Here is a 19160-nt window from a genome sequence, read left to right as displayed (position 1 = left end):
GCACCCCGTCGTCTAGCAGCAAACGCCGTGTCGCGCCCCTGCCGACGACCCGTGCAACCCCCACGAGCTACCACCACTGCGCCGACCCGAAGCACGGGAGGACCCAGCCGGAGCCACCACCAGCCACTGGAGGGACGCCCCGGCCAGGGGCCGCCACCGCCGCCGGTGGGGAGCCCAGGGCCACCCGAGGTGCCGGCGGCTAGATCTGGTCGCACCAGATCGAGCCACGAGGGCCACCACGGGCGCGCAGCGAGCGGCCCCCCATGCCGCCACCAGGAGTCGCCGTGGGCGCACGACACGCGCGTGACCCCGCCGTCATGCCCCACCGCCAGTGCGCCACCACCTGCTGGAGTTGCCCGCCCGCAAAGAGCCCGCCAGTTGTGGGGAGAGAAGTTCCCACCGCCGCCGACGCCGACCGGGGAACTCGGACTTTCTCTAGAATGAAAACCCAAGATTTCGATCGGGGAACGATAATGCTTGTGCATTGTATTTCTTTTTTGGAGGTGTTGTTTATGAGAACCTCTTTTGTAATCTGAGTGCTGTATTTGGTGATGGTCAGAGTGCTGATGATGCTAGTGATTGATCAGCGGGAAGGGAATCTATTTCTTCTGTTTTTTTGCTGTGTATATTCTTGATGGATGCGATTTGAGACATCTGGTTAATAGGGAGGCCAGGTGTATTAATATTCCCTATGTAAATAAAAGAGAAAAAAGAAAAGATATCACGGGCAGGGACTAGATCTTCATCCCCACGGTGTGGGCTGCCTACTCTGCTCACTCCGACATGCCCGGCGACCTGCGCCAGCAGAGTAGCCGAGGCGGCGGCCAAGCCTGGTCCGTCGTCCGGAGGCAGCCGCGGGGAACATGAAAGAGGCGCGTCGCGGGCGGATCCGCTCGCCGGCGTCTCCGTCCTCGTCACCGGCGCTGCCAGCCTCCAGATCGCAAGGTCGCCTCCTTCCACATTCCCCTCCCCCATTCAGCTGCAGTATTCTTGTGGTCGTCCGAGGGAGATGGACGGGATTGGGTTCGCCGTCCCAAAGTCCTCATTGGTCTGCTATCTCAAGAAGAACATATAACTGACCCGGGAGAAAAGAAGACCACATGTTCATGGCAAAATCTCCCATGGACACACTTCACTTCGCCTGCATCCAAATAGTCATAGCCTTGCTCTTGTTCACTCATGCCAAGAGCACCATAGAGGGCAGCACATCTGCCCTGCATCCAAACGATGCGATCCCCAGCTGTGTTGCCGGTGAGAAGTCTGCCCTTCTTGCCTTCAGGGCAGGCCTGTCAGACCCTGCCAGCCTCCTTTCATCATGGAAGGGCGATGACTGCTGCCGATGGAAGGGCGTCTACTGCAGCAACAGAACCGGCCATGTTGTCAGGCTCGATCTCGGAAGCACTGATTACGTAAACGGGCAGGCGCTAGCAGGCAACATAAGCTCCTCGTTGCTTGGTTTACATCATCTTCGGTATCTCGACCTCAGCTGGAACAGCTTCGACAAGATACAAATACCGGAGTTCATGGGTTCTCTCCATCAGCTGAGATATCTCGACCTATCATATTCACAGTTCATTGGAAGGATACCACCGCAGATGGGTAATCTCTCCAACTTAGGATACTTAAATCTTGCGACCGAAAATGATGAGAGTTATGATTATTCTTTCCATCATGGCACATACTCCACTGATATCACATGGTTGTCACGGTTAACTTCACTTGAGCACCTAGATATGGCCGAAGTGAACCTCAGTACAATTGTTCACTGGCTTCCCGTGGTGAACATGCTTCCAACTCTGAAAGTTCTTGATCTTTCCTCTTGCCAGCTTAGAAGTAGCCCTGACTCTCTTCAGCTCTCAAACCTTACATCTCTTGAAGCACTCCACCTTCCATACAATGAGTTCCATAAGCCTAGCACGCCCAACTGGTTTTGGGATTTAACTAGCCTCAAGCATCTAGACATCTCGTTGAATGGTTTCTATGGCTCATTTCCAAACGAGATGGTTAATATGACCTCCATGGTGGAACTTTCGTTATTATATAATAACCTTGTGGGCATGATACCTGCCGGTATGAAGAACCTATGTAATTTGGAGGCATTATCTTTATCAGGCAACAATATCAATGGAAATATACAAGAATTTTTCAATCAATTGCCCAGTTGTTCACAGAATAAACTACAATCGTTATCTGCATCAAACTGCAATCTGACTAGAAGCCTGCCAACCACACCAGTAGAATCCCTAAGCAACATAAGTCAGCTGTTTCTCGATAAGAACAAACTCACTGGTCATTTGCCGGCGGTGTGGTTAGGGGAGCTCACAAATCTAGCAATGTTGGACCTTGGCTCCAACAACCTGGATGGGGTCATACATGAGGGCCATTTATCACGTCTAGAGATGTTATACCTATTGGACTTGTCAGATAACTCCATAGCCATCACAGTTAGTGCAACATGGGTTCCTCCTTTCAGTCTAGGAGAAATTTACCTTCGGTCCTGCCAGCTAGGGCCTAAATTTCCAGTGTGGCTTCAATGGCAAACACAAGTAAGGAGTCTTGATATATCGAACACAAGCATCAATGATATTGTACCAGATTGGTTTTGGATAACAGTTTCCACAGCTATGGTTATCAATATCCGAAATAATGAGATTAAAGGAGTCCTCCCGTCAACAATGGAATTTATGATTGCGTTAGAAATGGATTTCAGTTCTAACCAGCTTGGTGGTTCAATAAGTAAGTTTCCCATCAGTCTAACCGACCTGGATCTCAGTCGGAACAATATAGTTGGACCACTACCATCAGACTTTGGAGCGCCAGGACTTCGAACACTTCTTCTATACGACAACATGATCTCTGGCGCCATTCCATCTTCTTTGTGCAAGTTGCGATCATTGCAGCTGTTAGACCTATCAAGAAATAATCTCAATGGGTCAATTACTGATTGCATAGTCAATGTATCTAGCACATACATGACAGGCCTGAGTATCATTAATCTAAGTTTCAGAAACAACAACCTCTCTGGTGAATTTCCTTCACTTCTGCAGAAATGCCCCCAACTCATCTTTCTTGATCTCGGACATAATCAATTCTCTGGGACTTTACCAGCATGGATTGGGGAGAAGCTATTGTCTTTGTCATTCCTACGACTGAGATCCAATATGTTTTATGGTCACATTCCAGTCGAGCTTACGAAGCTTGTTCATCTTCAATATTTGGACCTTGCCAACAATAATATCTCAGGGAGCATACCAAGATCTATCATCCATTGGACAGCCATGCAACAAGCAAGAGGCACCTTTGTTTATCTTCAACATGCAATCAGTTATGGTGGTGCACGGTTCGGTGACAATAATCCAGTTGACTATACTGAGAATTTGACAGTACTCACAAAAGGTCAAGAGCGATTATATACAGGAGAACTTATATATATGGTGAATCTTGATTTATCATGTAATAGTCTTACCGGAGAGATTCCTGAAGAAATTAATACTCTTATGGAATTGAAGAACCTGAACTTATCATGGAACAACTTCAATGGAAAAATCCCTGAGAATGTTGGTGCCTTAATGAAAGTGGAGTCACTCGACCTATCACACAATGATTTGTCTGGTGAAATCCGTTCAAGCTTATCGGCTCTCACGTCACTGAGTCACCTGAACCTGTCCTACAACAATCTCAGAGGAAAGATACCAACTGGAAATCAACTGCAAACACTCGAAGACCCAGCATATATTTATATTGGCAACCCCGGCCTCTGCGGTCCTCCTCTCTCTATAAATTGTTCGACACAACCCGGGCCAATTCCAGGAGAGCACCATGGAGATGCAACTGGCGACTTGGTTTCGTTTTTCCTCGCCATGAGCTCTGGATATGTGACGGGTCTCTGGGTGGTCTTCTGTACCTTCTTGTTCAAGAGGAGATGGAGAGTTTCGTGGTACTCGCTCTGTGACAGCCTGTATGACCGGGCTTATGTGCAAGTGGCTGTTACCTGGGCTTCCTTGAGAGGTAAAATTAATGGGTAGGAGCTGAGATGAGATTACCAGCACTGGTTCTTGGTTTGCTCTCATTTAATTCAATAAATGCTTTTGAGATTTATCATGAATGTATCAATCAATATTCAGGTATTGTACTAGAAGTGGTCAGGATATGTATTCAAGGTTTTAATGCTGTTTTCGTATTGTACTAGAACCAACATTGGTTCTTGGTTTGCTGTTGAAATGTAATTTAATACTCTGCAGATCTATCATGAATGTATCAATCGATGTTCTAGTATATTGTAGATATGGAACTAGCCATGCACATGTATGAATTCTAGGTGCATGCCATCAACTGAGGTTTGTATATATGATGTGTTATCTATGTGCTTTCTGTTGTTTGTGCTTTTCATTTTATAATAATATCATGGTAAATACTGATACCTTGGGCAAAACTCAAATGGCAAAGATAAGGATGGTGAAACCGGTGATGGCAAGAATGATGATGACATGACGGGTGATGAAGCTGATTCTGATTTTTGTTCTGGCGTGGAAGATGCTCGATTCTGCAAGAGCAATAGATGAGAAGAACCCAGACAGTACTATGAGAGAAAAATTGAAGTCTATGCAAAGAGGTGGTCTCTGTTTTTGCCTACAACCGTTGGCTGGTTTTTATAGTCATGCCCCCGTATCCGATTTACAGATGACATAGACTGCTCACTTCAAAGCTTCAGCTCTCTTGGATTAGTTGGTTCAGTCTGACCATTGTCAAACTGTCGAACTGTATCCACCCTGTGGTAATGAGTAATGACTGTATCCGTTGTCTGCCTCTGCTTTATACTAGTAGTATAATAAAGCAACATATTTGCAACCCAAGTGCTGTTATGTATCCTTATCTTAGCACAGGTTCCTTCACTTGCATAAGTGCACATGTTATTGCATATGTAAAAGGCAAACATGAGTTCAGAAAATGCCTGTATCTTGTAGATATTTGCTTTGTTAACCTCTTTAATTCAGTCCTAGAAATAGTTTCTTTAGTTCAGTCCTAGAAACTTCTGCATATTGTGCGAGTTGGGGTCCATGATTAGAGGTGCGATCCAATATTGTGCAACAGCTATCTTACTATGCGAGTAACGTATGCAGAACATGGAAAATGCTCCGGAAGTTAGTTGGTTGATAACGATGCATCTGCTTCTGAAGCAAGGAGGTTCAGAGAAATCTGCTCTAGAAAATGAGATGTGAGGTCTTCAGTGGCATATTGGCTGAAACCGGAGAAGGTAATATAAAAGATTGGATTCATGTTACCGGCCTTTTCTCATGAACATAGTGCTCTATGACAAAGAACATCTCTTTTTCTTGCTTGTAAGGATTTTTTTTAAACATCTGAGTCTTTTTGAATAAAGTTTGAAGAACTGGAGCAAATGATCCCATATATATAATCTCGTGCAAGTCGTTCTGAAACTTAGATTTATATACTACTCAGCTTGTTCTCCTGCTGCTTGCTCATTGTATTTGCACCTACAACTGCTGTTGTGACACGGCTTGCATACACTGCGTTCGGCATCGGCGAAGGGTGCTACTGGACGGGCTTCAACCTGACCTGCGACCGGGCGCGCGGCCGAGAACGGCTGCTCACCGGCGGCCGCAGCGGCACCCTCGAGGTCGCAGACATCTCGCTGGCCAACTCCACGGGGCGCGCCATGGACACCGCAGGCGCCGTGAACATCACCTACCACGGGACCCCCGAGGGCAACGGCACGTGGGGCGGCCTCGCCGGCGCCCTCGGAGACGCGCAACCAGTTCCTGGTCACCGGGTGCAACGTGCAAGCCACGCTGCTCGGGGAGACCGGCAACGTCATCGTCGGCTGCTCTGCCTTCTGCGCCGTCAACGACCGGTGGTCCAGCGCCGCCACCAGCTCGCTCGACGAGGTCGCCAAGTGCGCCGGCATCGGCTGCTGCGAGACGCCCATCCCCATCGGCCGCCCGTCTTACGGCGTGGAGTTCAAGTGGGTGGACCCCAACCACGAGAAGGACGGCGAGCTGCCCGCGTACGTTCGCATCGCCGAGAGGGGCTGGTTCGAGGGCGTCTCCGCCGCGCTCCTCAACACGTCGCTCGCGGACGCGTCGACCCGGACGCCGATCCCCGTGGTGCTGGAGTGGACCGTGGAGTCCAGGCCGCTTCCGCAGCCGCAGGACACGCTGGGGACGTCGGGCTGCCCGGGGGACACGGCGAGGAGCGCGTGCCGGAGCGGCCTCAGAGCATCTCCAACAAAAGCGCTATACAAACGACGCGCGGTATAAAAACTGCTTTTAGCGCGCGCGGACTCAATTTGAAATCTCCAGCATCCGCACAAAAAATGCGGGCGCATTACAAACTCTGGGCTGCTGCAGATGGGACCGCTGGACTCGCGCGCTGCATATTTTACAGCGCTTGTTGGAGCAAACGTCCTCTAGCGTCCTAAAAAAACTACTTACGCGCTGTAAACCCATTTTTTGGGCGCCATGTATTGGGCGGCCGTTGGAGATGCTCTCAGCTCATGCCTCAACGTCACCGGCAACTACCGCACCGGCTACGTGCCGTAGCCAGGACGAGTACCAGGGCAACCCGTACCTCACCGACGGATGCCAAGACGTCGACGAGTGCATGCTGCCCGGCGCCTGCTCCGGCGGCGAGTGCACCAACACGCCCGGCGGATACATCTGCCGGTGCCCGAGTGGGGCGCGCGGCAACCCCCATGTCCAAGATGGCTGCGAGCACGACATCAGAGAGAGAGAGAGTTCTTGCTCTGTTTCACATCACACATCAGAGACCATTTCCTAATAAGATAGTACACGTTTTCTCTCATATCTTTTCAGGTTTAAGTGTCGGCATAGGAATTGGCAGCGGCACTGGCCTTCTACTCATGGTGCTTGGCGCCATCTTTTTGACCCGGAAGATGAAGCATCGGAGGGCAAAAATGTTGAAGCAGAAGTTCTTCAAGCAAAACAGGGGATATCTCTTGCAGCAACTGGTGTCACAAAACACGGACATCGCCGAGAGGATGATCATCTCCTTGGTGGAGTTGGAGAAGGCCACAAACAATTTCGACAAAGCACGTGAGATTGGTGGAGGAGGGCAGGGCACGGTGTACAAAGGGATCATGTCAGACCTGCACGTCGTGGCGATCAAGAAGTCCAAGGTCGCCATTCAAAGGGAGATAGACGAGTTCATCAACGAGTAACCATCCTCTCTCAGATCAACCATCGGAACATGGTGAAGCTCTTTGGATACTGCCTCGAGACGGAGGTGCCATTGCTAGTGTATGAGTTCATCTCTAATGGGACTCTTTACCATCATCTTCATGTTGAAGAGCCTGAATCATCATTGCCATGGGTGGATCGGCTGAGAATTGCAACAGAGACCGCTAGAGCTCTCGCATACCTTCACTCGGCCGTATCAGTCCCTATAGTCCACAGGGATATCAAGTCCCAGAACATTTTGATAGATGACAATCTCATAGCAAAGGTGTCGGACTTCGGAGCTTTGAGGTGCATTCTGATCGATCAAATAGGGGATGCGACCGCCATCCAAGGGACATTCGGGTACCTAGACCCCATGTACTACTATTCGGGGCGGCTCACTGAGAAGAGTGACGTTTATAGCTTTGGCGTTCTCCTCATGGAGCTTCTCACCAAGAAGAAACCATGCTCATTTCGATCGGATGAGGAGGAAAGCCTTGTCGCACATTTTACCGCGTTGCTTGCAACAGACGATCTAGTCCGTGCGCTAGATCATCAGGTCATGGTGGAAGGGGGCAAGGAGGTTGAAGAGGTAGCTATGCTTGCAGCGGCATGCGTGAGGATGGAAGGAGACCACCGGCCAACCATGAGGCAAGTTGAGATGACCCTCGAGAGCCTTCGAGTACCCCATGAAAATGTTAAGATGTATGAGATGGATGCACCTAGTCATGCAGTGGTACAGGGTAAGAGCACAGAGGAGGTGAGCAGACAATATAGCCTGGAAGAAGAGTATTTGTTGTCATCAAGATACCCACGGTAGTGGATGTATTTTTGTGTGATTTCAATTTAACAAGAACACTAAGGATTTCTTCGTTGGGATGCACACAAGGCTCAAATGTCTTGTATGTTTTACATATGGGGAGTGCTTCGGTACAAACCCACCCCCCCCCCCCTAAAACGTATAATGGACAGGATGGTCATTTCACATCAGGTATAGGAATACCCACTCGACGCCGTACGTCCGCGCGCGACGTCGTACGCCCGCCCGCGTATGCCGCACCTGTCGCCGTATGCCTGCCCGCGTATGCCGCACCCGTCGCCGTACGTCGCCGCCGTACGCCTGCATGTCTCCACGTTGGCATCGATAGTTATGAAAAAAAAACGTCACGGGAGCCGCCGACGCCCGCCGTCGTAACCCCAAACCCTAAACGCATCCACGCCGTCTCCACGTAGTCGCCGTCGTCCGGGTCGCCGCCCAAACAGGCCACCGCGCGTGCCCCGGCGCCGTTGCTGCTGCCGCCGCGTTCCTTTGTCGTCGCCCAGATGGCCGCCCACCCGTGATCTTCGTCGCCGCCTTCCTCCCCGGACTCCACCTGCTACAACCGGCCACCATCCTGACGCCGTCGACACCTGCCTCGGCCGGCCAGCAACGTCACGCCGTCAGCGCGTTGGTCATCGGACAAAATGGATCCAGTTGACATCCTCGCCGCCGTGCAAGAGGTTGGTTTGAGACGTCGTTGTGCTTGATGAACTAATTATTTTAGGGATGATGTTACACGGTGTTCGATTGATCTTCAAATTTTCTTAAACATGTATAGATAGAGGAGGAGGGCGATTATGATGGCGATGATTACGGCGACGACAACGGAACCTCGTCACTGAATATGGATGAACCTGTTGAGGAGAACTACATGAGTTTGGATGAATCTTATAGTGGCAATGTAAGTGTGATCAATGTTGATAAAAACAATAAATACGATAAACCGCACCGACAATTACATGTTTGTTTTGCATCATGCAGCGACATGGCGATAATGATGATGATATGGATATAGATGATTCATTTGTTGAAAGTGCACTCCGGGTATGTTTTTAAAAAACATAGGAGAAGAAATGACATAATAACCGTATGAGCGCTTACATGTATTTTTTTTAAATGTGTGTAGATGGACGAGGACGGGGACTTTGTGAGGAATATTGTGGACGATGAAAGTGACAAATCGCACGTTGATGCATCTCATGATGACAGCTCCAGCAAAGTAAGTTTTGAAACTCACATACATTACATATTAAAATAATAACTGACTGACATACATGGTTTCATGCCTTAATTTACAGGGAGATGTAGATGGTCCTAGCGGGAAGGATGAGCATGTTGTTGATGATCCGTTTAATTTTGACATCGGATTTGATGAATATCAACAAGATTTATTGGACAGGCATTGGAAGTTCATGAGGAAGACGTTCAGGTCACTAGGAGAGGCTTACATTTTCTATAACTAGTATGCTAAGGAGCGCGGTTTCAGCGTAAGAAAGGACTCGCTGAAATTTTTGAAAGGTCCTGAGGGAACTATGCGCTTGAGAAAGTATCTGTGTGCGAGAGCTGGGAAACGACGGGCAAAACTTTGTACAATGGAAGGCAGGACCCATAGGCTCAGAGCGGAGACTCGTTGCTTCTGCGATGCGCATATAACTTTGAAGCTTGATAAAGAGCGTGATGTTTGGTATGTTAGCAGTTTCAGTGATGATCACAGTCACGTTCTAGCTAGACCGGATGAAGTCACGTTTCTTCGGTCTCATAATCAGATAAAAGAATTTCAGAAAGCTGAGATCTTAACTATGGCAGGTGCTGGAATCAGGAAACATATGATTTATGATGATCTCGTTAGTAGGTACGGGTCATATGCACATGCTGGTTTTGGGAGGAAGAAGCTTTATAACATGTGTTATAGAGAAAAAATGAAGTTGCTTGCACAAGGTGATGCAGACACTGCCATTGGGATCATGATGACCAGAAGAGAGAGGGATCCAGATTTCTTCTTTGAGCACACCGTTGATGATGAAGGAAGGCTGAAAAACCTATTCTGTTGTGATTCTCAATCACGTCGAGACTATGTTGACTACGGTGATGTGACCGTCTTCGATAGCACATACAGGATGAATAGGTATGGCATGCCATTTATACCTTTTCTCGGTCTGAACAACCGCCATTGCACCACGGTATTCGGTTGTGCTCTTGTTTCTGACGAGACGGAAGATACATATGTCTGGCTGCTTCAGACGTTTTTGAGGGCTCACTGTCAGAAGAGGCCCAGGTCAGTAATTACTGATGGAGATGTAGCTATGATTAAGGCCATCAGAAAAGTACTTTCAGAGGTTTGGCATCATCTTTGCTCGTGGCATATTGAGAAGAACATGCAGAAACACCTTCATCATAAGTCTCTAAAGGAGTTAAGGTCTCTACTTTATTATGCCACTTCAAAAAAAGTATTTGAGGAGAGATGGGCAGCGTTTACCGCCAAATGGCAGTCAGAGAAAACAATGATATGGTTACGTAGGATGTACAAGAAGAAAAGGCTTTGGGCTGCATCATATCTGTCTGGTGGGTTTTTCCTAGGTATGCGAAGTAACTAGCAAAGTGAGAGTCTGAATTCATGCCTTCACTTGCATCTAGACTCCGGTATGACTATTGTTGATATGATTGTGCACTATGAGAACTGCATAGTTCGTTTCCGTGAGAATGAGGCGCATGACGATTACACAAACTCACAGACAGACCCAGTACCATTATTTGACGAGTGTAAAGATATTGAGAAATCAGCTGCCCATGAGTTCACTGCGGCAAACTTTTATATCTTATAGGAAGATATGAAGAAGGCACGGGAGCTTGAGGTCCTTGAGAGACTGAGAGGAGCAGACACTCACACATTCATACTGACATGGAAGGAAAATAGGGATATCAGATTCACTATGGACTACACCCTAGGTAACTCCGAAGAAACCGTGAAGTGCAGTTGCAGAAGTATGGATCGCAAAGGACTTTCTTGCAAACATATTCTTCACGTTCTGATTCAGCTACGCTTACGTGAGATACCTAAGTGTTTAGTACTGCGGAGGTTGAGCAAAATTGCAAGGGGTGGACTTCCCGTGAAGCGCACTAGCGATCTGTTTGTGTGGGGATGGGCAGGTGCAGGGGAGAGAGCTAGGTACAGTGAGTTGACTATCTTATCTGCCGAAGCAACTCATAAAGCATGCCATAAACCATTTTTATTCGACAAGTTGAAGGCGGCTCTGAGGGACATAATAGATAATGATTACACTGAGGAGGATGAGCTTGGTGCGGAGAAAAAGTTTGTGAACGACGATGCATTTTAGCCTAATCAAGATCATGTTCTGGTTCGTGATCCCGCAAAAATTAACACCAAAGGCGCACCAAAACAAAATGTTAAAGGCCGCGGTAAGGGTGGTCATGATGTCACTAAAAATGGGCGACCTAAAGCTTTTGATGAGAAGAGCAAACATCAATGTGGTCAGTGCGGTCTTACGGGTCATTATTATAGGGGAACGCGACAGAAAACAAAAAATTTCCGACCTACGCACCAGCCCAGGACAACTATGGAGACTGCATACATGGTTTGATCTTTTTCGTTACCGACTCGTAGCGCAGCGGGAAGTAGAGTCGATGACGATCGGCGGTGCAGATCCCCACAGCTAGGATTTACAACCTCCCAACCGCGAGGATGTATACCCTCATCTGCTCCTCAGACAGTCCTCCGGGAGGCAGTCGAACAGCCCCCCGGACGGTGTCGCGGACAGCACTTCGGGAGGACCTTCGAAACTCGAACGGTCACTCGGACAGCCCTTCGGGAGGACCTTCAAAACTCGGACGGTCACACGGACAGCCCTTCGGGAGGCACTCACAAACTAAGACCAAAACTATGATCTCTCTACAGAGTTGCACACATACGGTGTCATCTATCCGGCAAGGCTTCGCCGTCTAGAACTAGTTCCTGCCGGAACCCAGACAGCCTTACGGCTCTACGAAACTCTTTTCGTGGGAGGGAGAGAAGAAGCCAGATAATTGCATGGCACTTGTATGTGAGAAGGGATGATGTTTGGGCTGCCCACTCCTCCTCTATTTATAGGAAAGCCAAGGGGTAGGGATGGCACACAAAAACCCAAAATGCCCATACAAATGTCACACATGAAGGGCATAATGGGGAGGGAAGTGGAGCTCCATGGAGCCCCACACATGTGGCCGGCCAACCCCCTTGGGGGGGCCCCATGAGGAGCATGCTTGGCCCCCAAGCCCTTCTAGAAGCCTTTTGGAAATATCCCAAAAGGTGACTCACCATAAAATATCTCAAAAAGCACTTTCACTATTCACGACGACATTTTTCAGCGTCTGTTCGAACTGAAAATATTTATGTGGGCTTAGAACATTTCCAGTACCCACCATAATAATTTTCAACGCATTCTGGAACAATTCCAGTTTAGTGATTTTCATCTGCGAAAAGCATCTGAACCGGTTCCAGCAGCTCCGAAACATTTCCGGTTTTTATTTTTGAAAATTCCAAAAGTTTCCAGAATGATTCTAGCACGCTCCTAGAATTATCAGGCATGTGCCGAAAATATTTTGACTTAATGGCATACCCCGAAACAACTGTTTTGATTTCACCGAAACTCATCCGGTGACCTCTCTCTACGGAACTTTTCCGCTGTCCGAAACTTTTCGATGTCCGAAACTTTTTCGATGATTTTCTCTCAGACTCCCTGTCTAGTATTCAGCAGATAGATGACCCTTAAGCGTATGGCCCTATAGGTTCGGTGAAGTATAGACATGACCCGGAACCCCTTCCGATCAATGATTAACATCGGAGCCGTGGACACGCATATTGACCCCTATACCCACACGAATAAATATTCGAGTGAACCTCCAGTTGCAGTGAGCTATTCCTGTTGCTTCGCGATATGTCACAAACACCCGAGGTGAGATTTGTTGCATCCCCGTGGACGAACAATTTGTCCACCATGCAAGTTACCTCGTTACCGGTTTTGTTCTCTTTTCTCGTTTCCGTGTTCCGGCATCCCAGTGATCAAATCACACTGTGTCTGGCCAGACGATGATGGATACCGTAATACCGAGAGGGCCCGAGAATATCTCTCCATCGTCGGAGGAGAAAATCCCAATCTTGAGCTATCAAGTTACTTGACACACTTTTCCATGAACCCGTAAGCCGCCATAATAGCCACCCATTTACGGATGACGTTTAACAAACCCCAAAGTTCATGAAGCAAGCATGAAGAAACTCGATACTCTCATGGTCTAAGGAATCATGCAAACGTTAACCATCTCTGTTTTATGTACCATTAACTTGTGACGAATGAATCTCTTAGCATAACATCAATCCGGGTCGATTCAACACAAATGTTCTCTTAACATTGTGCCCTCAGAATTGCTGGCATAGACATGCCCATGATCAGGAAAACAGAACCATCATGCAACACTTGAGCTAGTCTTAGAGGCCAGACTAGGAATACTTCTTACCGTTTATTATTCCACACGTGCATATGAGTCTTCCTCCGGGCCTCGTGGATATTGCAGACTCGAGAATCATTGCAGTTATAGCATGGAACATAAACATAATTATGAACTCGGAGATAAATAATATCATTTATTATTGCGTCTAGGGCATATCTCCTACAGACTCCCACTTGCACTAGAGTCAATAATCTAGTAAATGCTAATGCACTTTACACCTATGGCATACTGGTGTAAAAAATGCTTCGCATGTGGTATAGCCTGATGTCCATCGGATCTGACAACTTCAGCTCCGTGTCTATCTCTGCATATCCTCACATTTTCACACTTTCACAAAATTCATATTTTGTGCGGACTTGGCTTTTATGTATGTGAATCACAGGTCGAACCTGGATTCCTCAGACTGAGTTATGGAGAAACTACCTGAAGTAGTGTCCCATTGACAAAAGCCATCTTGGAACCATACTAAGTTCATGAATGAACTATATGATTCAACATCTTGTTTGTCGCTTCTAAAGCGTCAACATACTTAGTCATTTGTTATAGAATTCGCCACAGTATCCTGTTGGGAACAATTTCCAACTACCGCGCCACCATATTGTGTATTACACAAAACCCTTAACTTAAATCGAAAATCGCATGGAGAGAAGATGAAGACTGTATCGATGTAACATTTTACAAAGAACTCTTCATGATCTCCGCTTGCGAGAAAACATATCATCAGTACTTACTCTAGTACTCTATGACATCTTTCACTGTTGTCCCACGATCAGTACTTTGATCACTGTAGTATCATACTCGCAACACCTTGGGAGTATCGGACATATCTGGTTGTTTTTACATAACATGGAATACATGGTTAATCCAAAACACGAAGGTGTGTGGAATCTCCATCATGTATTTTACTCATCAGTGTTTTGGGACACCGAGTCTTGTAAAAACTCTTTCCATGTGACTTAGTCAAGAATCACTCCTTGACGTTTTAAATGCTAAATAGGTTTTAGCACCTTGTCAATATGTATTCATTGCTTAGCCATATTAGGTAAATCTATCTCCATAGATCATCATGCCTAATATTGTGGCTATTTAGCCTAAGCACTTCATCAAAAAACAATTTCAAATGAAGTCCTAATTCGTGTCAAGAAATTTATTTCCAATTAACAATGTGTCAAGCACACAAGGTTTTTAGAATATTATTACGCTCCCACTTACTTTCTTGAATTACAAGCATCTTCGTTACCCATTGATGAAGTCAGAACCCTTTGACCATTTCATCAAAGCACGAAGATTCAAACTCCATTTTGCTTTCTTCTGTCCATCGCTGGAACTCTGAAGTTTGCACCCTTACTAGCATCCTCCGGATAGACAAAATGCCTTGGACTGTAACACATGCAAGTCCTTGGTTTCATTTCCTTCAGATGGAAATCCTATTGTCATCCATGTTTCATATCTCATGATTGAAATATGTATTAATTGCTAGTTCAACCCGAACCGACTTTAAGCATCGCTACGATGAAAACAACCTCATTGTAGTCAACTCTTGAACTTGTTATTTAGCCAATTCCGGAAGGTGTATCAAGGTTTTAATCTTGAATCACTTATATGGAAACTAACTCGGGTTGTATTGGCATTTAGCCAATTCCGGAGTCAGGGCCCATCAACGCTTCCTTGTGTGTCGTAGGTATAATGTTGTCTAACAACAATATCTCGTTTGCGCACCTGAGAGGTTTGCACGAGCCTTGCCTACGTGGTTCAGTTGCAAGTTCGACCGAAGTTCATACATTTTATTGTAGAGACTTCCGTATCAGTCGCAGTAGGAAACTCTGGAATTACTTCCAAGGTCTCTTTCCTTTGATCTGATGACGAAGATACTGTTTATCTCGTCGAGTTGCACTATTCTCCCACTCACCTTTTTGAAAGAACCATTCTCTTTAAAAGCACACCGTTTCGCGGCAAAACTATTTGCCTCGGTATAGTGAGGGAGGAATACCCAACATTTTGGTATAACCTACAAAGTAGCACTTGTCTGATTTGGAATAGGTTTGTAACCTTTTACACAAGCCCCATATTCCAAATGTTAAGAAAAGATATAACATGGTTGGGCGTACCATACCATGGCTTCATTTCAACAGACCCGATGTAGCACTTTTCAGTGTAAAAGCCGCAGTCTCTAAAGCATCACTTTAAAAGGAATAATGGCAAATTTATTTATGTCTTCTTTGACCTTACCATGTCATAAATGGTTAGATTACCTCTCCACGGACTTTTCACTTGCAGTGGTGTTCCGGGAGGTGCAAGTTATGAAAACCCTTTCACAACTCATCAGACATTCGCTAAACATGTAACTCAAATATTCCTTTGTGCATTCAAATTGCAGAAACATAATTTTTTTGTTACAATAACTTATACTTCATTTTTGAAAACCTTTCGAATGATTTCAAAAGATCCAGACTTATGTCTCATCAAGCAAATATCCATATATCTACTTGAGTCATTTCTGAAGATATATAAATCCACTACTTGCAACAACATTTATTGAACTACACACATCAAAATGTATGATCGTTTGTTGCTCGTTCCTTATGGCCTGTGAACGGTATTTCAGTCACTTCACTTTTCGGAGGAAAGTTGCAAGTGTCAGATGATTCAAAATCAATCGACTTCAAAATCCATCATAATGGAAATTTTCCATGCGGGTTTCTCCAATGTGACCAAATGCAGTGCCACACATGTGTGGTATTCTCATAGTCTTGCGACATTTAGCGTCAGTGTTATGGATGTATCATTTTACCATCAATATTCATAACATACGTCCCATCTTGGATGGAAGCATGGCCCTTCATGTTATTCATAATACTTAACAACAATTGTTGTTTTTATGAACAACTTTTTTGCAACAAACATTGTACAATGGGCTAGAGTGTATAAAACTCTAAAATGAATTATGAAAGTAAACCCAGAGGTATTGTATTATTATCAATATTCATAACATACATCTCATTCATAATGAAAGTATGGCCCTTGTGTTATTCATAACATCGAACATAAAAAGTTCTCTTATGAACAACCTTCTTGCAAGATAGCTTATGCAATGGACTAGAGTTTGTAAAACTCTAAATGAATTATGAAAATAAATACAGACGGCAATACACCGATGGAAGGTATAATAACATTTACTATGTTCCCTGTGTATACCTTAACCTCATTTCTGGCTAGTCTTTTTAGGCCATAGTAGCTCTTACATTGATTCATAACAGAATGCAATCGAGCGGGTATCTTTGTGATTAACTCACAATACCCAAGAATTAGTGATTAACATGTTTAACCATAATTCCCAAGAACTATATCTTTGACCAGCCTACTATACATCAAAAACTTGTATGACATTCATACATGAGCTGGATATTCCAGTCATCTTTCTTTCTGCCCTTATACTTCTAACAGTTTAACTTTTAGTATTTCTCCTACTCGCAAAAGAAGCACCCAACTTAAGAGTGGCGTTAGCCCCGGACTTCCTAGGCGTGTAAGTCATACTAACACCCTTTGGACACTTCCTTTCTCTTTAAGTTGTTGTTTTATTCACCGTTTATTATATGACAGGCGTTCTTCTGGATCCCTTTCCCAACAGTCAAATGCATAGTAAACACTTTTACTAATACTTGCAAACAAGCATTGCTTTGTTTGTATCTGAAAATAATTTTCAGTTCCATGAATATCATATAACTATCCCAACTTTTGAAGTTTGGGTTTCATGGAAACAAACATATTCCACTTGACCGTAAGAGAATTCTAGCTTTTGGATCGAAGGACGAGAGTCACATGATCCATAGCATTAGCGGGAGGATACGGAAAGCATGAGATAGGACAAAGTCCTTCTCAGCACTTTTGAGGACAATCCTCATATTACATTACCAATCGTAAAGTTTTAACCCGATATTTAACAGCTATTCAATTTTAACAGGGAAAGTGGAATCGCGAGCCATAATTCTACAACTATTTTGCAAGAAACACTTAGACAGTGTTCATAATTAATTGCACTGAGAATTAAACATGTTAATTCAACGGTGCGCTCCCACTCAAATCAATATCTCTCATAATTAATTTTGAGTGATACAAGATCCAGACTTCAATTCATCGCCATAGAATCATCATCTCATAACGGGAATTTTAATCGGTAGGCCAACTTGCCGATCAAATCTCTATGTGACTCTTGCTCATCTTTCAATGCGTGTGTTCTGAGCTCAGGACGATCCTGCCATGAACGTCAAGAAAACCAAGTGATCTTGCTGCGAGGTCTGACCTCACCCGCCTCACACTTCTCTAATCGTTCGTACCCATGCATCCATGGCGCACCCCGAAAAGATAGGTGCCGTGACGGTGCTACACTTGGGAGAACACTAACTAGTTGATATTTTAGTGAGAGATCACCCTAATAAAAAGCGACTACCACGCAATCAAAAAGGGTGCATCAAAGGTATAAACATCTCAGGCAATTCATAATAGCATGATATGGTATAACCCTTTATGACGGAGAAGTCTTTCATTCCTTCGTCTTCGGCATTCGCGTCAGTGTTCACCTTCACGAAGATTGCCACCACCTTGTCGATGCACCAGATAATATTGCTATCTCTATAGCTAATAAAATAAGTGCATTACTTAAGGTTGACACGCAGGTCATTAAAGTGACAATCATATGGCTCGAGCTGTCATGCCGACTCATGACACGCAGGTCATGTTAATTACATCATATAGTCATCTCATACATAATCAAATTGAATATGAGCATTGCTATACCACATCAAATGCACATCCTGCAAAACCAAGTTAGACGCCTCTAATCGGTTTATGCAAAATTTTATTTTACGTGGCTTCTAAGGTTTTGACTTAACCGCAGCTACCAACATTTTATTATCAAGTATGATTATTCAAGTTGCTAGATTAACATCTCAGGGCGTATGAAACACGGGATAATTAAATCCCCAGCCCCATACTAAACTTCGTCATACGCATGACCCCCGTGCAGATCATATCTGCAATGCCCTTTCATCTGCGAATTTCATCTTTCTTTTGACTACGGCAGAACCCAAAGAACTGATAGCACTTCCATGATCAATCAGGATCACGGATTGCCAGAACTTTGTCAAATTCCACCATGCTATCTCGAGATTGAGCAAACGCAAATTCTAGGGAAGCAACAAGGACGTCGGGTAACAGATTTCATCTGTCACCCGCATAAATAATTTTCAGCAATAGATCTCATCTACTACCTAATTATATTATGCAATACCCATACATTCCATGTATTCTAGATCGCAACCTGCATCTACGCATAGCACGGCTCTGATACCACTGTAGGGGAACGCGACAGAAAACAAAAAATTTCCGACCTAAGCACCAGCCCAGGACCACTATGGAGACTGCATACATGGTTTGATCTTTTTCGTTACCGACTCGTAGCGCAGCGGGAAGTAGAGTCGATGACGATCGGCGGTGCAGGTCCCCGCAGCTAGGATTTACAACCACCCAACCGCGAGGATGTATACCCTCATCTGCTCCTCGGACAGCCCTCCGGGAGGCGGTCGAACAGCCCCCCGGACGGTGTCGCGGACAGCCCTTCGGGAGGACCTTCGAAACTCGAACGG

General features: G+C 45.6%; 2 pseudogenes; both read left to right on the top strand.

Annotated features, from left to right (window-relative positions):
* Positions 1-733: 733 nt before the first annotated feature.
* On the top strand, positions 734-4739 carry LOC123142358 (receptor-like protein EIX2; annotated as a pseudogene).
* Positions 4740-5159: 420 nt separating this feature from the next.
* Positions 5160-8016, top strand: LOC123142357 (wall-associated receptor kinase 2-like; annotated as a pseudogene).
* Positions 8017-19160: the final 11144 nt, after the last annotated feature.

Source organism: Triticum aestivum, chromosome 6D (genome assembly GCF_018294505.1).
Source record: "Triticum aestivum cultivar Chinese Spring chromosome 6D, IWGSC CS RefSeq v2.1, whole genome shotgun sequence".
NCBI classification, from domain to species: Eukaryota; Viridiplantae; Streptophyta; class Magnoliopsida; order Poales; family Poaceae; genus Triticum; species Triticum aestivum.
This window is presented reverse-complemented; position numbering and strand designations above follow the sequence as displayed.